Genomic DNA, 7,891 nt, shown 5'->3' on the forward strand with positions numbered 1-7,891 from the left:
TAGGGTAGTTTGTAGATTATGTTATAAGACCAGTCTTCCGTCATTGGTGGTTCTGAACTGAACATATTAAATGGTAGCTAATAGCCGGGCACTGTTTTGAGTAGTTTACATACAGTAACTTGTTAAGTGTCATGACAGTGGTGATATATGTTGTTATTATCCCCTATCGTATGCCCCCCCCGCCACCGCTTTAAAAAAAAATCAGGAGGCAGTGAGGAAAATGAGGCACAGGGAAGTTAAAATACTTTGGGCAAGGTTATGTGGCTAATAGGTGATGGAGTTGGCATCCAAGGCCAGGCAGTCTAGCTGCATTAAGTCCTGAGAGCATTCAAGCTATTTGATACATAAGGATAACATAGATTATTGCATTAAGATAAAATGGCACATTGTTCATTGTGCTATGGTGAGAAAATGGAGCATCTTTAAGGAGTCTAGCTGACTATAGAATTGAGTGGTGTGAATCAACATTGTCCCTTAATATGCTACCCAGCTGGCTTCTCTAAACAGAGTTTAAATTAAATCTGAGCCCTGAGCCCATCAATAGGTACTAGTTAGTAGTTTTTAAAGTTGAGACTGAGGAAGAAGACAACCCAGAGGAGATGTCTTCAATATCCTTCCACAGAGGGACCTTCTAAGATTCACATGAATGAGTTCTAGGTCAGATAGATTATTCTGGTCGCTGTAATGATTCAGCAAAAGAAAATGAGCCTATAAAGCACAAAAGCCTTTGCAATTATGAGGAAGCTCAGTGATGAAGTTCACTAAACACTTCAGGTCAACAAATCTTATTGACTGCTGTGTGCCTGGGCTTGTGCTAGCTGCTGAACAATCAAAGACCAGTAAGAGACTGTTTTCAAGTTACTTGCAGTTCCACTGGGGTTTGGGATGCAGATTCACCACTAATAAAATGGAGTAAGTTCAGTGTTTTTATGGGTGTTGTAGGAGCCCAGAGGAGGGCACTATCTATGGATGTGCTCTGGGTGGCTGACACTTGAGGAGTTTTTTTCCCCAATGTTTTATTATGAAAAATTTCACACAGCAGGGCTGAAAGAATTTTACAGTGAACTTATTTTATTATACTTGCTTTACACGTATCCCTCTATCAATACGTCTCATTTTTAAAATGTATTTTAAAGTAAATTGCAAACATGGATACACAACCCCCTAAATATTTCAGCATGCTTATAATTAGGAGTTTAATATTTGTTTACTGCTTTTTTTCTTTCAGTGTAAAACTCATAAACGATGAAATACACAATCTGTAAGTGTATATTTTCTGAGTTTTAACAAATACTCAGAGCTGTTTAACCCAAACCCTATCAAAGATTAAACATTACCATCAACCCAGTTACTCCATACCAATCAATCCCTATTTCCATCCCTTGTGTGGAGGCAGCAACTTGTTTCTTTCCGCCATAGGTCAAATTTGGCTATTCTAGAACTTGATATGAGTGGAATCATGTGGTATGGTATCCTGTTTGTGCAAGGTTTCTTTCACCCAGTGTGTTTTTGAGATTCATCCGTGTGTGTGTGTGTGTGTATCAACAATTTTGTTTATCTGTTCAGTAGTTGATGGACATCTGGGTTGTTTCCACTTTTTGGCTCTTATGAATAAAGCTCCTACATGAGTTGAATTTTAAAAGCTGAGAGGTGGCCTGGGTGAAGGGGGGGCCGGGTCACTAAGGCTGAGAATTCCAGGCAAAGGGGACAGCATAAGCAACCATTATGGGTGTAAGAACTATTTAGTAACTGCTTAGGGGTGAGTGGGACAAGACTGGAAGATAGTTGGCCATCCACTACCTCACATCAGCTTTAGAAATGAAAAAGGGCATTCATAGCTGGTACCTTTAGTAACTTAAGTATTTCATGCAATGTTCTCAGAATTGGCAAATATCCCAAGTAGTCGTAGGGTACCTTGAAATGAGTTGTGATAAGTTGGTTTAATAATATTAGGACTTACTGTACCACTGAGAAAAATAATACTTTTCCTGCAGGGTATCAATTGTATAGTTGTATTGAAAATGAGCTGTAAATTTCTGAAAAGTAGGTTCCTTAATTGAAATCAATTTGGTGCTGATAGTGCAAACTTAAAATGAAAGGTCAACTACAATAAGTTTACTTAGTTGCTTTTTACTTTACCTTGTTTACCCTCTGCCATCTTAAGTTCAGGATAGGCGTGAAGAGTTTAGTGAATCTTTGGCAAATTAGATTTTAAGTAATTTTACAGTACTTACAGCAAAATTGTAATTAATTTTGAAGAAATAATAGCCAATATTTCTTGCATGTTTACTGTGTGCCAAACATTATTCAAAGTGCTTCACTGTTAGTTAATTCTTGCAGCAAATTTGTAGTTGATATTATCCACATTTTACAGAAAAGAAAACTGATGCACAGGTTAAATCAACTTGCCTAAAGGCACATAACTCATAAGTGATGGAGCCTGGATTTGAACCCAGGTCATTTAACTCCACAGTCCATGCTGGGTTTTTTTTTTTTTTTTTCAGGGAAAGATTCGCTCTGAGCTAACATCTGTTGCCAATCTTCCTCTTTTTTGCCTCCCTCCCCAAAACCCCAGTGTATGGTCGTATACCTAGTTGTAAGTCCTAGTTCTTCTATGTGAGCTGCCACCACAGCATGGCAACTGATAGAAATGTCGTTCTGTGACTGGGAAACAAACCCAGGCCACCCAAGTGGTGAGAGCACCAAAGCTTAACTATTAGGCTGTCAGGGTTGGCTCCACAGTCCATGCTCTTAACCACCTCTCTTCATCTTTGTGCTGCTAAATGTACCCATTTAACTTGCTTCTGTATTTGTGTACACCACATCTTTTGTCACAGTGGATGAGCTGTTCATGTATCTGATACCGGATACTCCTTTCTCCCCTCCCCTGAATTATTAGTTTTCCCCTCAACTGGATCATTCCTAACAGCGTGCAAACATCTCCCTCTTGCCACTGCCCCATTCTCTCTTTTTGCTATCTGGACTTCCTCGTCTCCCATTCTCTCTTGAATGCACTCCATTCAGACCTTCATTCCTACCACTCCGCTGAAACACTTCAATATCCCAGGGACCTTCCTTTTGCCAAATTTTCTTACCAGTATTCTCCTTAACCTATCTAGAGAGTCTAGTTTCCTCCTCCAAGTCACAGTCTCTTCCTCTGTGCCCCAGGCTAACCCATCAATGGTAGGTTGAGAGTTGTGCCCTCTTGGTGGACTTCTGGAGATGCCTTTCTTTGGCAGCCATCTCAGGGAATCGACAGAAGGGTGTTCCCATGTGGCTTTCCCAAAGCCTGTGCAATAGTAATTGAACTTGTAACTCTTATATTAAGTCCCCAATCTCCATAGCTGTCAGAGTCTGGTTTATGCCGCATGGAAACTTACCTGTGTTTTCCTGGCTTTCCTTGTTAGCGGAGCAACTAAGCTCATCTTCTTCCTCTCCTTTATAAGTGACTTTGGTAGTGAGTTGAGAGAAGATTGGATGGGGTGTTGAGATTAAGCTTGGAGCAGAGCATGGCACTCAATTTCATGCCTGCCAAAACCTGTTTGGGTCGGATTCACATTTTCTGATTCTAAATTTCTTATAAGTGTAGACACGTTTAACCAGCCTTGCCATATCATTTAAAGGTTTATCTGGCATGTTCTTAGGATTTTAGCACCTTCAAAAAGCCTTTGCGTAAGAATTGTCTGCTTTGAGAGCCCCAGTGGCCTCTGTATTACTTCAGAAGTCTAAGCTGTTGTAAGAAGAGACTCAATAGCAATTCACTGACTTAATACATAAATTTATTTCTCCCTCTGGTAGCAATTCAAGACAGTTCTTCCAAATAGGCACATTTTTTTCTCTATATGGTTGTTGGAATGGCAGCCAACTCTGCCATCTTTGATACATGGCTTCCAAGGTTGTTTGGTCATCACCATTCTAGCCCATAGGAAGTAGGGAAAGATCATGATGGAGTGCACATGGGAGGTTTTCATGGGTCAGGCCTGAAAGTGGCACCCATCACTTCTATTCACATTCTGTTGGAGAGAACTTAGTTATATGGTCACGCCTAACTTGCAAGGGGGCTGGGAAATGTAGCCTAGTCATGGTCCCAGGAAGAAGGGAAGAATGGATTTTGGCAGGCCACTGGTGGTTTCTTCCTCAGTCTTTTGCCTCTGGCCATCCATATACATCCTTTTTGACATTCTCAGGACACACTCACCCCCTCCCCCAAGGAGAACAACCCAAAGTCCTATCCTGTTACTACATGTAGCTCAAAGTCAAGTTTCTCTGCGTTATGCTCAGTGTTCTTCATCAGGTCCAGATATGGATATCCTCTAACACCCATTATAGAATGGTGAAGCATGGACAGACTAACTATAATGACTCACATTTAGAAAAGGGAAGGATGGGAAACTTAGCAGTCGCTAGTCCATAGGAAACCTGCTAGACAAAAATTGTGAGGACTTCCTGCCCTGGCAGTGGAGGAAGTCCTTTAGTCAGATTCTTTTTCCGCTCTCTGGAGGGATTTCCTTATCCTTTGCCTTCCTTATCCTCCCTCTGGAAGTTTTTCATTGTCTGTTAACCTCCATGGCCACCTCTGAATTGGGCAATGCTAAATAGTTTATTTTGTTTGGCAGCATCCACTTTAAGGTACCTGATCTGTATTAATTGGTGTAGGATATGCTGCTTTTACAAGACCCAACAATGGTTTACATACAGTAGCTTACATAAGAGAGGCTTTTTTCTGCTCTTTTACAGTCCTGGGTGGTTGTTCTAGGTTAGGGTGTCACTTCTCTTCTATGTGGTTATACATGCTGACAATGAGAAATTCTGTCGTTTTTTACAGCTATTTTTTTTTTTTAGCAGATATATCATTTACTAGAGTTCAATATTTACAGTTTTTTTCTTTTGGTATAAATTTTATATATTAAATGTTTTATTTTGAAATGATGTCCGACTTACAGAAATGTTGCAAGAATTAGTACAACAGAGTCCTATATACCCAGATTCCTTTAAGTGTTAACATTTTCCCATATTTATCATTCTCTCTCTGTGTGTACTAATTTTTTTTTCTGAAAAGTTTATGTTGCAGACATGATGCCCCTTTAGCCGTAAGTAATGTGTATTTCTTAAAATACAAGGATATTCACTTACATAACCACAGTACAATTAACAAAATCAGGAAATTAACGTTGACACAACACTATTATTTAATCTACAGACTATATTCAGATTTTTCTTACTGTCCAACTAATGTTCTTTATATCAAAAGAAGAATAGTATCTGGTCTAGGAACTAATTCATGGTGACGTATTGCATAATTGTCATGTCTCTTTAGTCTCTTTTATCCAGAAACATTCCTAGTCTTTGTCTTTTATGATGTGGACATTTTTGAAGAGTACAGACCAGTCATTTTGTGGGACATCCCTCAATTTGAGCTTGTCTACTATTGCTGCATGATTAGATAGATTCAGGCTATGCACTTTTAGCAGGAATACTACAGAAGTTATGTGGCCTGAGCGCATCATACCGGGAGGCACATGATGTTGATTTGTCCCTTTATTGATGATTTCAAGTTTGATTACTTGGTTGAGGTGATGCTGGGTTTCTCCACTGTGAAGTTACTGTTTTTTGCTTTGTAATTAGTAAGTATTTTATGGGCGATACTTTGAGTCTATGTAAACATCCTGAAACTTAACAACTTTCTTGCCTGAGTCAATTATTACTATTTATTTATAGCAGTATGGACTCAAGAATATGTTTTAATCTATGGTTATAGTTTATTAATATCATTGTTTATTTTGTTGATCAAATTATCCCAAATTTAGCCAGTGGGAGTCCTTTCAAGCTGGCTTCTGTGTCTTGACATGTTCCCATCATTCTTTGATCATTTCATTCCTTTTCAGTACCTTATGATATTCCAGGCTCATTTTGTGCTTTCTCTGCCCAGGCTTGGAGTCAGCCATTTCTTCAAGAAAGTCCCAGTTCCTTTTATTGGAGAATGGTATTTAGAAACCAGGATATGGGATCTACATGTGTTCATTGGTACTGGGTTGTGAGTGCTTCTAGAGACCTTCTTAGAGGACAGAGCTGGGAAATATATGTATATATATGCACATACATACGCATGCTTCTATATCTGTATTTACGTTCTGTGCCACCCCATTCCCCTGCCACTGCCACCACAATGTGGTTATGTTATGTTATTCATTTGACTTACAGTTAGGTTCATTTGCTTCTGTTTCTATTGCATTTTGGGGTCCTCTTCAATCCTTATTGATTTTATTTATTTTTGGATATGTGAGATATTATTAACATGATTTCAAAAGCGGAAACTATACAGAAATACAGACTCAGAGAAGTCTCACTCCCGCCTCTACTTCCTTCTATCCCATTCACAATTACCATTCTTTCCATCCTGTTCCTGCTCACTCCCTGTAGGTAACCAGTCTTTTTAGTTTCTGGTTTATATTCCCTCTGTTTCCTTTTGCAAAATAAGTAGATACATGGATATTTTCTTATTTTCTCTTGTTTATTACTTTTTTTGCACTCTTTTTTTACTTAACAATAGTTCCTAGAAATCACTCCATATCATTCATAGATTCTTTCCCATTCCTTCTTGGGGTTACATAATACTCCATTGTGAGGGTAGACTATAGTTTAACCACTCTCCTGTGTATGGGCGTTCAGGTTGTTTTCATTGATTTGCATTTGCAAAAAAAATGCTACAGTGAATAACTGTGTGTGTCTTTGTATTGTTTATGGTGTATCTTCAGGGTAAATTCCCACAAGTAGAAATTTTGGTTCAAATGATACATGCCTGTGTATTTTTGTTAACTATTTCCGAATTGCCCCTTCATAAGGGTTGTACCAATTTGCATTCCCACCAGCATATGGTACTGAATGTATTAGTGCCTATTTCTTTACAGCCTTGTCAACTGTGTTGTGTTACTTTTTAATTTTTCCCAGTCTGATAGCTGAGAAATGGTATCTCAGTGTAGTTTCAATTTGCAATTCTATTATTTAAGTGAGGTTGAACATTTTTATTGTTTAAGGGCCATTTTTCTGTCTTTTTTTTGGTGAATTGTCTGTCTTTTGCTTATTTATTTTATCAGGTATTTGGTGTTTCCCCCTCAATTTTAAAGAGTTCTTTAGATATCAGAGATATTTTGCTCTTTATCTGTAATATGTGTTGCAAATATTTTCTCTCAGTCATTTGTCTTTGACTTTTGCATATATATGTGTATGTATATATATATATATATTTTTTTTTTTTGCCATGAAACAGTTTTTAAAACTTTTATGTGGCCCAATGTATCAATCTTTTATTGCATCTGGATTTTGAGTCATAGAAAACCTTTCTCTACACCGAGGATACACAGGAATTCACCAAAATTTTATTTTAGGACTTATGGGGTTTAACATATTTATTCAGATTTGTGACCCATTTGAAATTTATTCTTGTGTGTGATGTGAGGTATGAATCTAATTTTATCTTTTTCCAAATGCCCATCCTGTACTGTTTATTAAAAGTTCGTCTTTGCCCCAGTGATTTTAGATGTCACCTTTATCATACACTAAATTTCTCTATGTACTTGGTTTATATTTCTGGACTTCCTATTCTGTTTTGCTGATCTGGCTATTCATGTGAGCAGTACCACACTGTTTTATTTATAAAGGCTTGTATGGCTTAACATCACATATATGATTTCCTTTTCAGTGTTTTCCTAGCTATTGTTGCGTATTTATTTTTCCATATAGACAGTATCAACTTGTCTAGCTCCATAAAAAAAACTGTAGTATTTTCTTGGGATTGTGTTAAATTTAAAAATTAACTTGAGGAGAACTGATATCTTTATGATGCTACGTTCTATTCAAGAATAGGGGATATCTTTCCATTTGTTCAAGTCTA

This window comes from Equus przewalskii, chromosome X (assembly GCF_037783145.1).
Source record: "Equus przewalskii isolate Varuska chromosome X, EquPr2, whole genome shotgun sequence".
Taxonomy (NCBI): domain Eukaryota; kingdom Metazoa; phylum Chordata; class Mammalia; order Perissodactyla; family Equidae; genus Equus; species Equus przewalskii.